General features: G+C 46.5%; 2 long non-coding RNA genes across 2 annotated transcripts; both read left to right on the forward strand.

Moving 5' to 3' along the window:
* Positions 1-9520: 9520 nt before the first annotated feature.
* Positions 9521-10520, forward strand: 4930535O05Rik (RIKEN cDNA 4930535O05 gene). The gene is made up of 3 exons (NR_166505.1): positions 9521-9668; positions 9830-10023; positions 10242-10520. It is a non-coding gene; the product is annotated as an RIKEN cDNA 4930535O05 gene (long non-coding RNA).
* Positions 10521-11601: 1081 nt separating this feature from the next.
* Gm19872 (predicted gene, 19872) lies at positions 11602-14875 on the forward strand. The gene is made up of 2 exons (NR_166506.1): positions 11602-11947; positions 14590-14875. It is a non-coding gene; the product is annotated as a predicted gene, 19872 (long non-coding RNA).
* The last annotated feature ends 2610 nt before the right edge of the window (positions 14876-17485 follow it).

Genomic DNA, 17485 nt, shown 5'->3' on the forward strand with positions numbered 1-17485 from the left:
CCTTTGATAATTTAGATGAGATGAACTCATTTCTTGTAAGGCATGGATATTACCAAAACTGAAGCAGTTACCATCTATTAAAGAAATTAGAACCATAAATAATCATCTTCCAGGAAAAGGCTGGGCATACTAGAAGCCAGGCTAGCAATCCAACTGCTGGAGAAGCAGGACCAGCAGGACCAGGAGGACCAGGAGGACCAGGAGGTCAAGGTCAGCCTAAGCTCTTGATTGAGCAAGAGCCTGTCCCCAAAAGAAAGCAGAGGGTCCAGGAAAAAACATTGGTGAATTTTACCAAAGGCTTGAGGGATAAATTAGACTGGTTCTCTACAGTCCTTTCCAGAAAACAGAAGCAAGGGGCCACTTCTAATCCTTGCCATGCGAGTAATACTAAAACCAGACAGAGGTGTTCAAAGAAGAAAGACTCGAAGCCAAGACCTTTTCCCAGCACAGACAAAAAGATACTTATGGGAAAAAAACAAAAACAAAAACAAAAAAAACCCACTATGACCCAGGCAGTGGGTTTACTCAGGTATGAGTGGATGGCTCAGAATCCAAAGGCCATTAAAACAACGAAAAACAACAACAAGTTAAAAAAATTAAAAGACCCGATGAATTAGGAATAAAAGGGCACTTTCTCAACTTGATTAAAGACAGCTACAGAAACCCCACACTAACACTACACGGAGAAGTAAGAAACTGGATACTCCCCTCCCTGACACGGGCAAAGGACGCTCCAGGAGTCCTGCGCGAGCAGTAAGGATAAAGGAAAAGACAGAGTAGATAGAAATAAAATAGTCTTTGTTTGCAGATGATGTTATCTCCTATGTTGAAAATTCCAGAGAATCAACACAATAAATCCTGGAACTTACGAGTGATTACAGCAAAGCTGCAAGTTACAAAGTTAATATTTATACAAAAATTTCCACTCCTCGCAGCAGCAGGAGCATGCGGAAGAAACCCAGAGACACGCCAGCTGCCATGCTGTGATGGTTGGTGGGCACGCACACAGAAGATGCTCAGAAGTACACCCACCCCGCCGCATGGTGGCGTGCAGGTGGGCGCCACTATGATGAGCAAGTATGGTAGAGAATTGAGAGAGAAGTGGGGACGGTTTGCGCACTATGGAGAGAGGAGGAACTGGAGATGTGAGGGGGGGACGAACAGCCAGAGGTGAATAGCTCCTGCTGCCATCTGAGGCCATGCCTAGGTCCTAGCCAGTACTGCCCCTTAGGGCCATGTCTGGGTCTTTGGCCCTGAAGCAGCAGGAATCTGCGGCAATGTCCTTGACCCATGTTATCACTGAAGGCCGTGCAGATGTCTGGGCTGCCTCCTGGGTCCATCTTGATGTCTGAGGGCTGTGCAGAGCTCGCCCCGTTCCTCACCAGCTGTAGTATCTGCGAAAGCTGGCCTCTCTTGCCTGGGCAACATGGGAGAATAGTCCCAAGGGCACGAAAGTAGGAGAACCAGCCCCACCCCTCCCTCACTACTCTGCTGGCCCAGCCCCTAGCCAAGGCTGTGCTGGAAAGCTGGCCCTGGTGGTGAAAGTGCAGGAGATCTGGATTGCTAAACAAAAAAGCAACCACCCAGGACCAGATGCAGCACTCTGAGTTGTCCTGCCCCAACATCTACCCCATCTATGAACTGCTGGAGCGAGTGAAGGGACCAATCCTGAAGAATCAAAGCTTTAGGATCTCCATGACACAGGGCAACAGAAGGATATCTGAGAAGAACCCCAGTGGGGATCCAGTATTGGTGGTGTAGCAGAAGCCAGAGGCCTCAAACCAGACCAATGCAATGAACATTTGCAAGAGAAGTTGTTTGAGCAAAGCGCTATACTGTGTCACACTCAGTGACACACCGCAGGTTTTGTTACTGTTGTTTTATTTTTAGATTTTGTTTTCTTTTGGGGGGGAGTTTGCAAGGGTGGAGGGGTTATGGGGGTATGGGGAGATGAGTGGGATTAGGTGCATGATGTGAACCTCACAACGAATTAACAAAATAAAAGTCGCACACATATAAAATATAAGTATGAAAATTTTTCTTCATTTCAGCAGCATGTGAAGATTTAAAAAAACCCACCATTTATAACCACACTAAAATGGCAAATACTTAGATATAAATCCAACAAAATATATGCGTTATCTGCACACAGAAAAACTAAACCACGGTGGTGAAAAATGCATCTATGCGCAGCATGGGAAGAAAGAATTGGTTCTCACACAGAGTTCATCTTGTCCTCGCTGTGTTCAGTTGGAGCTACCCGTCAAGCGCAGAGTCAGAAGCTTCTGAAATGTGAGCAAGGACAGGTGGCCACTGGCCTGGCAACGGGCTATGAGATGTAGTAGTATCAGGAGCTCAGTCTGTGAAAGAAAAACCAAGTTGGGCTTTATTAAAAGTTAAGATTTCTGCTGTGCAAATAAATGAGTGTTGTGTTACAGAATGAAAGGATAAGCCACAGGCTGGCAGAAAAATATTCTCAAAGCATATAGATCTAATAAAAGACTTGTATCCCAAGTATACAAAGACCATTAAGAACTCAACAGTAAAACACACACACACACAAAAATCTGTTTTCTGGATCCAAACAGATTCCTCACTAAAGAAAAAAAAAACTTTTAAATGATAAAAGATACTCAGCACCATTGAAATTTGTAAGTTACTGAATTTTTTAAAAATGAGATATCACTATATATTAAAGCAGTTAAAATCCCCAAACCCCAAAGCACTGAATGTTGGTGACAATGCAGAGCAACAGACACACTCAAACATCGCTGGGGTTTTGCTTATTTGTTTTTTTAATGATGACACAAAGCTTCACTAGGATCAAACACTTATGCTTTGGGGAATTTCCCAATTCATCTGAATGCCTTTATTATATGTATGAGTGTGTGCTTGTGTTTACGTGTTCTTATGTGTGTGTGAGGAGTCCAGACAACAGGCTCAAACACACTGCCCATCTATTTTAAGACAGCCACTTGATGACCTAGAGCCCACTAAGTGGGTCAGGCTGGCTGGTTGCTGAGCACCAGGGATCTCCTTGAGTCTTTGTCCCCAGTGCTAAGAGTACAATGTGTGACACCGTGCCTGGCTTTTCCTCATGTAGGTTCTGGAGGCTGAGCTCAGGTCCTTGTGCTTGCAAGGCAAGTACTTTACATACTCAGTCATCTCCCCAGCCTCCAATCTGAAAGTTTACATCCACACAAGAGCTGCATGCAAGAGCTGCATCCACACAAGAGCTGCATGCAAGTGCTTCTGCTATCACCTCGATTGCCCCTACTTTAAGCAATCAGCAAAGCCTGCGATAGCTGAAGGAAATAAAGTTGGTATCTGTAATGGCAATTTTGGTGTCTTTAAAAACCTGTTATGTTTTATGAATATGTTTTTTTGTTTTAATCCCAGATGTGGGATATGAGGCTGCTTCAGTTTATCCAGAGTAGCTATGATTGCCTCGTGTTCTGGCAAAAGGGCATGGTTTTTTTGTTTTGTTTTGTTGTTGTTGTTGTTGTTGTTTTGCCAGCTGCATATAGTTCGTGTTTGGAATTCTGTGGACTCTTGAGAGAGTATAAATGTGAGAGCCCTGAGAGGGCCTGTGGTGGCAGCTGCTCCCTTGCTGCTGCTGCTGCTGCTTCCTGCTGCTGCATTTGCTATTGCTGCATTTCTGGATTCCTGGTTTGTTGCATTTGTTGGATTGCTGGTTGGAGTTATCCTCCTGACGATAGAGATTGGACTTGCCCCGAGGAACTTGATGCCCCTAATCATCAGGAAGTCGTCTAAAGAGGTCTACATCCCCTTTCCCCCCTAACCTTTCTCTCAGCTAGTGTTGGAGAGCGGTGGAAGAGATTAGGGTGGAACAGGGGTTGGCAGGGTAGTAGATAATAGAACCCAATAAAATAGCTAAAGTGTCTGCCAACATGTGGTGCCCCACATTAGGTGCTAAATATAGTGGGACTCTCTGGGCCTGCCAGAGGTTAAATAATGACACAGAGACTTATTAACTTTTATTATAGCTTAAGCCTTTAGCTTGGGCTACCTCCTGGCTAACTCGATCTTAATTAACCCAACTAGTCTAGCCATGTGGTTGGGTCTTTCAGCACCTGTTCACGTCTGTCCACCTCTGTGCCGCACTGGCGAATCTCCTGCTTCTGGTTTCTTCTCTCAGGGAGATCCTTTCTTTTTTATGTTTGAAATTCTGCCCTCCAAAAATACCTAATAAAAAGTATTATATATATATATATATATATATATATATATATATATATATGTATATATATATATGAAAGAAATTCTGCCCTCCACTTTCTGCCTAGCCATTGGCTTTCAGATCTTTATTAAGCCAAGTAAAGAAGGTGAATGTTTACAAAAAAGAAAACCTGGTGTTGGGCCATAGGAACAATACCAGAATCTGGCCAGCACTCAGCTCTTTGCCAATACAGAAATGAACAATTGAGTCTACAGTGACACATCTTTACAATGTACCCCAACAGGTACCTCCAATGTGTGCTAATGAAAATAAGTGAGCTGTGGTACGTGAGAGGGGATGCAGGAGAGCCAACGCAGACTGCCTGAGAAGCCTATCTGAGAATGCTATGTGCCACACAAGTTCAATCATATAACATTCTAGGCATGATGTAGAGAGACCAGTGAATGCTGGAGGGTCAGGAGAGTGGGGATGAATATGTGAAGCGTAAGATAGTTTTAGGACAATCAAATTTTTATGTGTGGCATGGTTATGGTGGATGAGTGGAATTATATAATTTTGAAAACTCACAGGAGGTTTCAGCATAAACAGCAACCTTTAAAATATGCAAATTTTTATATTAGGGGGTAGGAAAATCCTGAACACTCACCATGACTCTCAGAGACTCTAAAGTATGCTATGAATGTCAGGTCTAACCTTGGTGAAGGGGTGGGAAGAAAAGACACAGAGCTAAGTAACTGGAAATGGAGCATCAGCACCTGGGCTGATAAAGCGAGTCCCTACATGGGCACAGCTCTGAGCCCACTACATGTGCTATAATTGAACCTTGGTAAATAGGTGATATACAGTCAAAGCCAGTTTTCTTATTGTTAGAGTGAAAATTTACTGACAAGAGCAGAGGCTGGAACAGTCCCCATGATACTGGATTCAAGTTGGAGTTATCATTTTCAGCTTAATGCAGGTAGAGATACCTATGTATATTTACTGGTGTGTGTGTGTGTGTGTGTGTGTGTGTGTGTGGTTTATAAACACTTATTCTGCCAGCTAAGATATCCCATAATCAATGACACTTGGTTTCTGTGTTAGCTTTTTATTACCACAACAAAATACCTGAAATTAAACTATTCATGACTAGAAGAGGTTTGTTCAATTCCGTTTTGGAGATTCACTGCATCTGATGAAGGCCCTGAGGCAGCTGGCAGAGCATCTGGTGGACAGTGGGAGGCAGTGATGAGTAGCAGACACACCTCAAGTCTGAAAGCAGAGAGGTGTTTGGACCCTCCACAGCCCCTTCTGAGGGCACATCCCCAATGGCCTAAAGACTCAGCTTCCCTCTAGGGTCGTCATAGCAGTTTCCAATGTCATTATTCAATGAAAAGAACCAGTTCTCTGTAGAGAAATGACTGGCTTGGAAAATACTTAGAATGAGGCTGTGGTATCTTGATGTGTCCAAGGTTAAATAGCTCTAAAAATACAAACCCATTGAGAGTGAGGTGTCAAGTAAACACGACTGCCAATTGAAAAGGCCTCAGAGACTAGGCTGGAAGCATTTTAACACAGTATATAAAACCAGATCCACAAATCCATACAAAGACAATTGAACAGAGGAGAGGCAGCTCTCTCGCACACACAAAAGAAGCTTCCATCACTGATGCCATCAACACTCATGGAGGGAAGACTGCCACTCACTCCTTGCAGACAGACTGCATGTGATGCTCTGACAGACAAACAGACATTGGCAGCAGGGAAGTGAAGATGGCTCATCATGGGAAGCCCGGTAAACACTCCGTTCTGCCAATAAGGATTGGTAGCAACAGTGATAAACTAAGGTATAGCTTTACAACAATGTGATGAGACGACATCTTAACTTCTGATGTCCCCCTACCCTAGTCACTAACCCCAATCCAGTAATGAGGAAATACTGGACAGATCCCCAAGGGACATCCTACAAGAAGACATGTCAGTTCTCGAAAGTATCAAGACTATCAAAACAAGGAAAGGTCTGAGAAATGTTGCACTTCCGAGGAGCCCAGAGAAACATGATGGTCAAATATACTATGGTGTCCTGGGTGGTACAATGGGAGAGAAATGGGTATCAGGCTAAGCTAAAGAAAGCCAGCTCGTTAATCATGATGAGTACACCACACCAGTGTAAGATGTGATTAAGTCAGGATCTGGAATTCCCCACTGGCTCCTGTTTTGATTCCTGGGCACCCAGATTGTGGCACTATTTTGAAAGCTATGAAAGTAGATCCTTAGGAGAAGTACTTTAGAAAATGCCTGGCTCCTGCTTCCAGCTTTGCAAGCTCTGTTTTCTGACCCACCCTGTGAGGAGCTTTTGTCTCACGCTGAAGCCACCACGGACAGAAACACCTGTGGGGTCACGCCTTTCCCACTATCATGAACAGAGGTCCTTCTAAAACCTTCAGCCCTTCTCTGCCTTTAGGGGGCACTTGAGTCTGTGATGTCTTTTCAATTTTTCTGCAAAGCTAAAACTTTCCTGGAAATGAAAGGCTGTTGGGAAGTCTCCTGCCTCTACCAAGATCTCATGGGACTTTCATTCCCTCGACCTAACACAGCACTGCCTATTACCTGTGCTGATTTCACTAGCACCTGAGCCTCTCTCAGCCCCATCCCTCCCACACTGAATTAAAAGGGAAGTACAATTACATGCAAGTGTTGCCAGTAACCCCAGCATAGCCTATCCCGACTACTACCATCCCCATCCACACTGCCGTCTTAGTAAGGAAACATGTCTGTCTCTTATGCATTGACCTCTCTGTCTTCAGAGTCCTGGCTGTGCCTGGCCTTGCCCACTACCCAGGGACTGGGACTCTTTCTGCATCCCTGGAGATCCAGTGCTTGGCTAGAATCAGGAGCCTGAGTTTTCCTCTGGATTGCTGTCCCCCAAAGCAGATAAGCACTTCTATTTTTAAAGCCCTTGGCTTCTCTCTGTCTCCGTCTGAAGGGTGCTCCAGGACTCAGCTCAGGATGAATGTCCCATCTCTCACATCCCCTGTCTCTCTTCTCCACTTTATGCCATTGCCAATACTGTCCTTCCCCTGGTGCTGTCAAGGGAAACTGAGCTCATAATTCTTCCCAGGAAGGCGTTAGAAAAGGAGAGATTAAGTTCAATCAAAGTGTCAGGCTTGAATTGTTTGTGTGTTTTGGTGTAGGTGAGCAGACCCCCTACTGGGCCTCATACCCTCTGCTCTCTCTCTCCTTCTGCCTGTGCTGTGTTGCCTCTTCTGAAGTCCAACCTTTATTAGATGACAAAAGGATCAAATAAAATACACACAAGCACGCACCACACACACTCATACACACACACATCACACACACATACTCAGACACACATACACACACTCAGATACGTACATACACATAGGCACAGACATCACACACACACTCAGACACGTACATACACACACACACACATACTCACACACATCTCACACACATACACACACACACACTCAGACACACATACACACACATACACACACTCAGACACGTACATACACACAGGCACACACACCATACACAAACTCAGACACATACATACACACACATCACACACACACAAAGCCTTCTGAATCTCTGCCACAGTAGGATCACACTCACCCAGAGATTCCCCTCACACGTATCATGTTTCTCCACAAGTTTGTTTCTGCTCATGGCTTCAAGACCTACCATACCACTGCTGTGGCCCCAACCTAATCCTCCAGCTCAGATCCATCCTCTGACCCTGCATGTCCATTAAACACCAAGCTGATGGAGACATGGGGTACCCTGCAATGCCGCCCTTTCCTTTGCCTCATTACCATCTTCCCCCTTAGAAACCAGAACTCATGGGGAAATCAGACCCCACGCCTCTCCCTCATTCTCCTGACTTCATTCTTCACTCTGCCCAAAGAATCAGCTGCATCGTCCATGCCCCGGCCTCACCACTGCTCACTGCCTTAGCACTCCTGTCTGTGTTCCTCAGCCCACTGTTGCTGTCACAGCCTTGTCCCTTCTGCATATTCCCATGCCTGCTTTCCAGGCCTTTCTCTCCTCAGCAGCTAGCATGGCACCTGCTCTATATAAAGACAACCCAGGGTCTCCTGCTTTCACCCCTCTCCCAGAGCCCAGAACTCTTAGAATGAAGGTCAAACCCTCTCCCCGACCAGCCTCACCTTGACCTCCCTCCCTGCTCCACTGTGGGTCAGAATATCTCTCCTTTCTCAGTCTTTCAGAGTTCCAACGTGGTGTTTCCCAGTCTTAGGAGTTTGGATATACTTCCTTCTGGCTGGAATGCACCCCACCTAACCAACCCTGGGGAGCCGATCTGTAATTGAAAGATCTGTTCCCTTTAGAACCAAGGTTCCCTGAAAACAGAGACCATGTCTTCTGAAACTGCCTTTAGACGTATGTATCTATTTTATATGTGTGTGCGCTTGCTTTCATGAGTTTATGTGCATTGCACAGCAGAAGGCTGAGGTTTTTGTTCTCTGGAGCTGGAGTTACAGGTGATTCTGAACCATAATGTGGGTGCTGGGAACTGAACCCAGGGCCTTTGCAAGAGCTCTTAGATCAGTGGTTCTCAACCTTTTCCTGATGCTGCGACCCTTTAATATAGTTCCTCATGTTGTGGTGACCCCCAACCATAAAACTATTTTCATTCGTACTGCATAACTGTAATTTTGCTACTGTTGTGAATCATGATGTAAATATCCGTGTTTTCTGATGAGTTTAGGAGTCATGATCCACAGGTTGAGAATCGCTGTCTTAGATGATGAGCCATCCTTCTAGCCCCTTCTACATTGCCTACCAGTAGTTGTGCAGCTCTGTAGTGATGCCAGCATAAGGGATACCCGTGAGCCCAAGCCAGGTCAGGGGGGCTAGCCTGCCACACTGTAAACCAGCCCCTGGAACAGCATGTGACTTAGAGCAGGAGCTCATGGGTTTTTACATAGATGCCAGTGCTTCCTGTCAACCCTAGAAGTGGAAATGTCTGGTGTGTCATGTGATGTTTTTCTGGAAACAGTCTTATGGGAGGCATGTGTGAGGATATTTTGCTGAAGACATGTGAGAAGATGCTGAAAATGGACACATGCTATATTTTTTTGGAAGCTGCCTGGTGAAAGGGCACATGACATCTTGCTGGAGGTGACACTTGAGAGGACACAGGACGTTTGGAAACAGTGTTAAGTACAACCCAACAGTGGACGATGCTCTGGCCTTGGTTCACCTTGCTTTCTTCTCTGATCTTTGCTTGTTGTGACTTCATAGAGAGAAATGCACCAGAGAACTTCTGGTGGTGTTCTCACTGCTTCTGGCCACTTTGACAGACTCCTGCTGACTGGCGGAGCTTTGGGGTTTCTTCTGGATTGAGCCACTACTGCTGATTCCTGTTTTATGTTTTGCTGGTGGACTGGACTGCAGACAACGAAGATTGGAGTCACCCCAAGGAACTACTTCTAGACAGGTCCAAATCCCCCTTGTCCTATGAGCTGTTTTTCCCCATGACCTTTGGTCAGTGGGCTATAAGGGAGGTTGACTCAGTTAAGAACCCTTATTAAAGTAGGTTCTGAAAAATATAAGCCTACACATCGGAAGCAAGTTTTTGTTTCTCTGCTTCCTGTACAGTTCAGTGCTACCCTACCATGAACCCAGATCATAAAACTGTGTCAGAATTAGGATAGCTGTCTCCAAAGCCCACACTGTTAATAGGACTGGTGTCCCTCCATTCTGATCCTGTGAGTCTGCACTGGGTGTGAGGCTTATCAGCCAGGAAATCCCTGAGGTCCCTCCTTGAGGCTACACATCCACAAGTGGAGAGGGTAAGGAACCACAGGGAAAAGAGGAAGTGGGGAGGGGGCTTGTAACAATCCCTTGAGAGTATATAAGTCCTCTTTCTATCTCTCCTTTCTTCCCTCTCTTCTTTTTGCCCTCCCTCTACTGTTTGTCTTGCTACTAACCATTGGCATTCATTAGAGTGAGTGTGTCTCTGTCTCGTAATAAGCCTCACCACAGCCTTGCTGATTGTTCCCATTTTCAGATGAGAAGACTGAGTCCCAGACCAAGCTATGAAGCACAACCCTTGCTGGAAGCTGCCAGAGAAGCACCAAGCAGAATGCCTGGCCAGGCTACACCCAGAGAGGCCCATGTTTCCAGAATCACTTCCCTGAGGAAGCTTCCCAAGGGAGCTCCTATGACTGCTGTCTTATCATGGGGAAACAGTGGGGAAACCCAGTGCTGCCCACCCCCATCCCCATCCTGCCCCCCAGACAAAGAGAGCTTGGAATGAAATCCTCTCCCCAGGGAGTGTAGAATGTCATCTTTGTGACTTTAAGGACTCTCTTTGCTGCACCTCAAAGGTGACGCCCAAAGATTCTATCACCATTTCCTGTCCCTGGATCCTCCAACTCAGTACTAAGTGGTTTGTTTTTTTTTTTTTTCTCAAGTCATCATCCTTTGCTTTTTTGAGTTACCCAAGGGTGCATGGAACGATTTCCATTCTCCTTAAAGAAGCCATTTCCTGTTGCTTTCAACCGGAGCCCTTCTAGAACACCTGGATGATGCTCAAATCAGAAGACTGGGGCCTCTCATGTCCCCTTGACAGGCTCCCTAGACTTGGAAATTAAGCTGACAACCTAACGAAAAGAGGGTGTGGTAGGTGTCATGGTGACAACACCAGAGATGGTGAGAATGGATCCAGTGGACCCAGGACATGTCAGAGGTCTGAGATGCACAGCCCAGAAAGTGGGGGACATACAGTAGGAGCTGCAGAGTCATACTCAAGGAGACAAGCAGGCTCAAAGGTGACGGAGGGCAAGAAGGGACAGCAGATGTGGAACTGACAGTGTGGAGTGACAGGCTAGACTGACAGGAGTGTAGTGGGCTCTCCAGCAGGCACAGCTGGTACAAGGGCCCTTGTGAAGCTGCCTTCATTACCTCGGGAAAGCCAGACAGGAACATGGAGCAATGCAGTGGGCTGTCAGTACACTGCAGGAAGAGCCGCCTCCCCAGCATCCTGTGTGAGGTGAGCCTGCTGCCTACATGGACAAGACGCCTCTCTCCTGTGAAACCGGAGCTAATTGCACAGCTCAGATGATCCCTTCCGGATGACACTGTAACAGCCTGTGTGTAATCATGTTTCATTATGGGAAGGGGCCCATTCTCTGGTTTCCACTTAGTCCAGGATAGCAAGCACCTGCATAGAGCCACTGACACAACCCATGCTGCCTTATGCCCCACCCCCACCCCCAACCCCGCCCAGCCCAAGTCAGGTACTAGTAACTGACAAATAAAACAGGTCTGGGCAGCCAATCCCTCTAGAACCAGTGATGTCACAGAAGCCTCTCGCCCAGACTCACAGGATCAGACTTCAAAGTCAGGGACTAGCAGGTGCACTTCTCAAGGGCTGTGAAGAAGCTGCAAGGGACAGATGACAAAGGGACAAGATACCTAATTCACATGGATTCTGAACAGGCCGAGGTTCTGAGGCTGAACACTGGCAAGGCCTGATTTGCCTTTTAGTGGGACCATGCCTTGCCATCCAAGAGAGGAAAAATGCAGGACATGAGAGAACAAGACAGAACCAGGTTGTTTCTGCTCTTACCCAAGTGGTTGGGTTAGTTTGATGGTGATGATGTTTTCAGGGTTGGCTGATGGATAGGATGTTGGTTATAAGCAAGAAAGAATCAAGCTGATTCAAGAGTCCTGACCCCAGGAAAATGATACTGATGTTGCTAGGCAGAAAAGGTACCTCCCTCATGCCTCTCTCTCTCTCTCTCTCTCTCTCTCTCTCTCTCTCTCACACACACACACACACACACACACACACACACACCTGTACATGTATACACACATATACTTACACATGCACACATATACCTGTACATGTATACACACACACACCTTCATGTGTATACACACATACCCTTACACACACTGTATATGTATACACACCTGCATGTGTATATACACACCCTTATACATGTACACACATATACTTACACATGTATACACATACCTGTACATGTATACACACACACCTATACATGAATACACACACCTGTATGTGAATACACACTTACACATGCACACACATATACTTACACATGCACATACACCCTTATACATGCACACACATACACACACACAACTGTCCACGTATACACATACCTGCATGTGAACATACACTTACACATGCACATAAACCCTTACACACACACACACGCACATACACCTGCACGTGCACAAACACATATACAATGTGTAGAACAAGAAATCTAATTCTACTTAGTATCAGTGAGATAACGCCCATAAATATGGAAACTAAAATTTCTGTAGAAGCTCAAAAGCAAAAGCCTGTATTTCACTGAATGCTGTAACCTTTGTCACATTGTTTGAGATGCTTCCTGCCTCATGGACCCAGTGTCTTCTCTCAGCCGTCTTCCCACTGTGATGGTCACATACCAGCGAACGGAAGGCATTTCTCTGTGTTGCTGGGGAGCCAGGTTAATTGTGAGATGGGCACTGTGTACAGCTCTCACTGTGGCTCCCAACACAGTCTTTGTCAGGGCCCTGGCATAGTGACATCACCAAAAGCATGCATTGTTTCCTCAGAGGAGCACAAGCCCAGGAGTGCTAATTTGTGGATCCAGAGCCTTTGCAGATTTTTCTGAGATACCAATTCTCGTTCCTCAAATACAGGCTGGGGACTGAAAATTCCCAGCTCTAACAAGCCCTATGTAGTAGCAACGGCACCAAGCCACACAGATAGTACCCATACATAAATCAAATTAGGATCAGCTGGGATTTCTTTTCTTTGTTGAGAAGACAATTTACTGTGGAATTACAAGGCCAGAAAGAATGCGTGAGAGGCAGAGGTCATCATGTAACTCAATCGGGGCATCTGGTTGCTGTCTTCAGCAGGCACATGTGACAGTTTCCATTCCTTGGTGCTCAAGAGAGCTGCAGACACTCCAGCCCTTCTGTTGTTACTGTTCAAATCTCCCCAAGAAGTCTCGGCAAAGTTCTCAGTCTTTCATTGACACTAAAAAAGTGCCCTGCCAGTCTCTAAATCTCTCCCTATGTAAAGGCAGTGGAGGTGCTTCTGGGTCAGGGCAGTCAGTGAAGGGAAAAGCTAATGGAGGGAGTACACTCATTTCATCATCAAAGAGCATGAGTGTATATGTGTGCACATAGGTGTGAATGTACATGTAGGAGTGTGTATGTGAGTGTGTGTGCACACATGTGTGATGTGTGTATGAGCATGTGTGTATATTTGTGAGTGTATGATTGTGTGTTCATGCACATATGTTGGAGTGTGTATGAGTGTGTATGTGTGTGAGTGTATATGTGTGAGTGTGTGAGTATGTGTGTGCATGCACATATGTGTAAGTATATTAGTGTGTGTGTAAGTATGTGTGTTTTTTGTGAGTGTGTGTGCACACATGTGTGAATGTGTGTAGTGTATGAGTGTGTGTGAGTGTGTCAGTGAATGTGTGTGTATGTGTCAGTGAATATGTGTGTGTGTGTGTGTGTGTGTGTGTGTATGTATGTGTCAGTAAATGTGTGTGTGTACATGCAGAGGTTGGGTGGCTATCAGAAATGCTCTCCATTGTATTTTTTGAGACAGGGTCTCTCCCTGAATTTGGAGCTCACTGATTGAGTTTGTTCTCAGTGCAGGCCCTGCTTCTTATGCTTCTTATGGCAGAAGCAGGGGCCACGCTGAGGCTGTGGAGGAAGGCAGCCAAAAGCATCCCAGCCTCACAGAAGCTCACAGCCACTCACAGTGGTACGGGAGACAGTTTGGGTCTGTTTCTGGTCTTGCACATCTTGGGATTGGGAATTTGATTGTGGCAACATGGGTATGAATAAAAAAGGGGGTATGTGTACAGAGAAGCTGGGATTGGAGGGGTTGTGCTCAATCAGATGAACACCTGCTATGCAACCTGGAAACTCAGTGAGTTTATAACACACAGCACAGGGAGTCCTTAAATTGTCTCCATGGGAGGTCCCTGCAGGAGAGCAGTCTCATCAAGGGGAAGGGGGAGGGGAGGAAGAGGAGGAGGAGGAAGAGGAGGAGGAGGAGGAGAAAAAGGAGGAGGAAGAGGAGGAGGAGGAAAAGGAGGAGGAAAGGGAGGAGGAAGAGGAGGAGGAGGCTGCAGTGCAGGCTTTCTGGGAACTTTGTCAACATTTGTCCTGGAATTGGGGGAAGGCTTTGCCACTCCCATGGGTGTGAGGTAGTGAAGTCCTTGCCATGACCACACTCACATCAATAACACACTCTTTCAGGGCTCTCTCTCTCTCTCTCTCTCTCTCTCTGTGTGTGTGTGTGTGTGTGTGTGTGTTCCTTACACAAGTCACTCAGAGCTTCTCCCACCCCTCCCCCACAGGCCTGGGTACCAGTGAACCTCCAGAGCTGTCTTCTACCTAGGAAGCCTCAGGAGCCTAGAGAAGGAAGGAAAAGTACCCAACCCTCAGAAGCCACACAGATAGGCACCCTTCGACTTGCTGGTATCGAGAGCATGCCCTGTCTCTCAGCACAGAGGGAGAGGGCTGGAAGCACTGCTGAAGCCCAAGCTGGGCAGAAGCAGTCAGCAGCATCGAGGGCTGTGAGCTGCGGCATCTTCACACTATATTTGGGCCCACTTGGTCATTATAAACTCATCTGATCACTCAGCAAAGTATACAGCGGGGAGTTTATTTCTGAGCCTCTCAGAATACAAGGGAGAGTCTTTACTGCATGATCTGAGCAGCACACACAGCTTCCTTTCAAATGAGGAGGAAGGAATGCCCAGTTGCCTCTCTTTGGTTAGTGATTCCCTCTTTCCTCTTTGAACGCTTGCAGTAATTTCTGACCATGGAAGAAAGGGCACTGAGTGTTTTACCTGATGAGCAGGCTAAAGCAGGCTTTGGAACACAGCGTCTATTCTCTGTTAATTAGAATGAAATCCCAGAGATGGTCATGAGTGGAATTATCAGCCCCTTCATTGGCCAAGGCTATTCTTTATACCTGGAAACCTACTAAGCTCCATCGGCTCCTTGGCACTGTCGGCTCTCCGTAACTAGTAGGTGTTTCAGTACCCACACTTCACTATAAACAAAGTAGTTTAATCCTGGATTCCTGAAACAGTCGGTTGACTAATCCATGGTATTTTCAAAAAGATTTTAAAATTGTATTTATTATCAGTGTGTGCCACATACTATATTCCTATTTGGGAAGTCAGCGCCTTCCTTCTATAAGGTTCAGGAACGAACTCAAGTCGCCATGTTTGTGTGACAAGCACGTTCACTAGTGAGCCATCTTGCTTATCCTGATTCATGGTATTTGATGCCAGAGTGAAGACAAAGTTGTTCTTGTCCTTTAAGAAAAATACAGCCTGTTGCCTGCCCACAACGGTGCTCATAGCATGTTGGGCATGTGTTTGGGCAAACAGCAGGGGAAGATGAATTGTAAGTCAACTATAGACGACAGATACAGTGCAATCCACCCTAACACAAGTGTCCAAAGAGACAGTGAGGATTTAGGGGAGGAGCCTAGTGCTGAGTCAGCACTCCAGACTCTTACAATCCAGTGAGTCCCATAGCCAGTGTACCTGTGACTACTCTTCTGTCATCAGGAGATACTCTTCTTATTCAGTGTTGTGGGCAGGCATAATCCGACTAAGAGGTCAGATGGAGAAGAGAAGGGACAGTTTGCTGGGTTGCAGTTAGGAAAGAATGTGCAGATGAACTGGAGCTGAGCAGAATCCTGAGGTCAGTTTGGAGCCTCAAAGGCCTTCCTGGCCCCACCCCCACTCACTCTCACCTTCCCATTCCACTAGAGTATGTGTCTATCTGCAGGACGTCCCAGTTATGACCCTAGGATAGCAAGAGGCAGGGGCAATAAGGAAGAGGCTAAGAAAAGATGCTTAGGAGCCTCAAAAGCCTCCAGAAAGTCCTCAAGGATCATATCAAGAAATGTCTCTCTCATCCCTTACCACAAACCCATCACTGTATCCTCAGGAAGATGACATCCGTCGGCTTTGGGGTGTGTCCACGGACTTCTCAGCCAGTCTCAGTCATGCAAAGCAAAGCGCCTTCTGGGAGGCAAGACCTAGCAAACATAATCCCATGAATCTTTTCTTAGCCTCTTCCATATTGTCCCTGTGTGTTGCCATCCTAGGGTCACAACTGGGACATCCTGGGGATAGACTCATCTTCTGGTGGAATGGGGAGAGTGAGTGGGGGCAGGGCCTGGAAGCTCTTCCCAGCTGCATTAGGTCAGGAGGATACTTCCATATCAGTGGTCCTGCTGGGGACATAGGAGGAGGAGGGGCTGTGAGCCCTCCAAAGAACATTTTCATTGGCTGTGCTCATGCCCTGCAGTTGTGTCAGGAACAATTTTCTTTAGATCATGACATCAGCACAGGACACTGGCTGGACACCTGGTAAGGTGTGGCCACAGAGTCAAGGAAGGAGAGGAAGATGAAGACACTACTTTGAAAGGAATCATCCACAAAGGCATACAGACACATGCCAGCAGGGAACAGTGTTAGGGGTCTAATAAGGAGCACACAGGCCTGAAGACAGAAAATATTCAACAGCATTGAAAATGCAAATTATATAAGCAACAAGAATGAAGAAAGCTATCTGGGGTGAGAGCTGGGCCCAGTGCTGGTGGTGCCCCCCTCCCAGGATTGGGTCCTGAACCCACAATACCTGGTACTTGCTGAGCATGGAATATCTTTTACCATAGTGAAGACTATCATTGTCCTCACTTGAAGTAGGAGAAACTGAGGCTCAAGAGAGAGTTGTATTATATGATGATCCCTGTGCAAAGAACTCAAGTCTCTGGGAAATATTTCCCCTGCGGTATTAATTCGAAAGCAGAAGAGAAGGTGCACCTGGGTGGTTCCACTGGCTACTCCCTCCCCACAGTCCTGGTGAGTCCTGGCCTTTGCTGTTTGACATCACTGTAAATGGACCGCACCTGCCTATTGAGAGGAAACTGGCTGAACGATGGGAAGTGAAGACTTACACTCAGGCACAAATAGAGAAGTTAGACCAACGACCAGAAACGGTAGCCCACTCAGCATTCTGGAGCTGAGGCGAGTAAGACTCAAACTGGTGCTGAGGACAGTGTAAAAATCACAGTCAGAGGGGGAGGAGCCTCCACCTAGGTCCCAGGGACCCCAGGACCCTAGCCCACCCCCTCTCCACCAGTGCCTGCCCCTCCCCTCTCCTGCCTCCATTAAGACAGTAATTAGAGGCCAGTGAGGCTCTCTCTACACCTGGGTAATTATGTTC

The sequence above is a fragment of the Mus musculus genome, chromosome 8, assembly GCF_000001635.26.
Source record: "Mus musculus strain C57BL/6J chromosome 8, GRCm38.p6 C57BL/6J".
NCBI classification, from domain to species: Eukaryota; Metazoa; Chordata; class Mammalia; order Rodentia; family Muridae; genus Mus; species Mus musculus.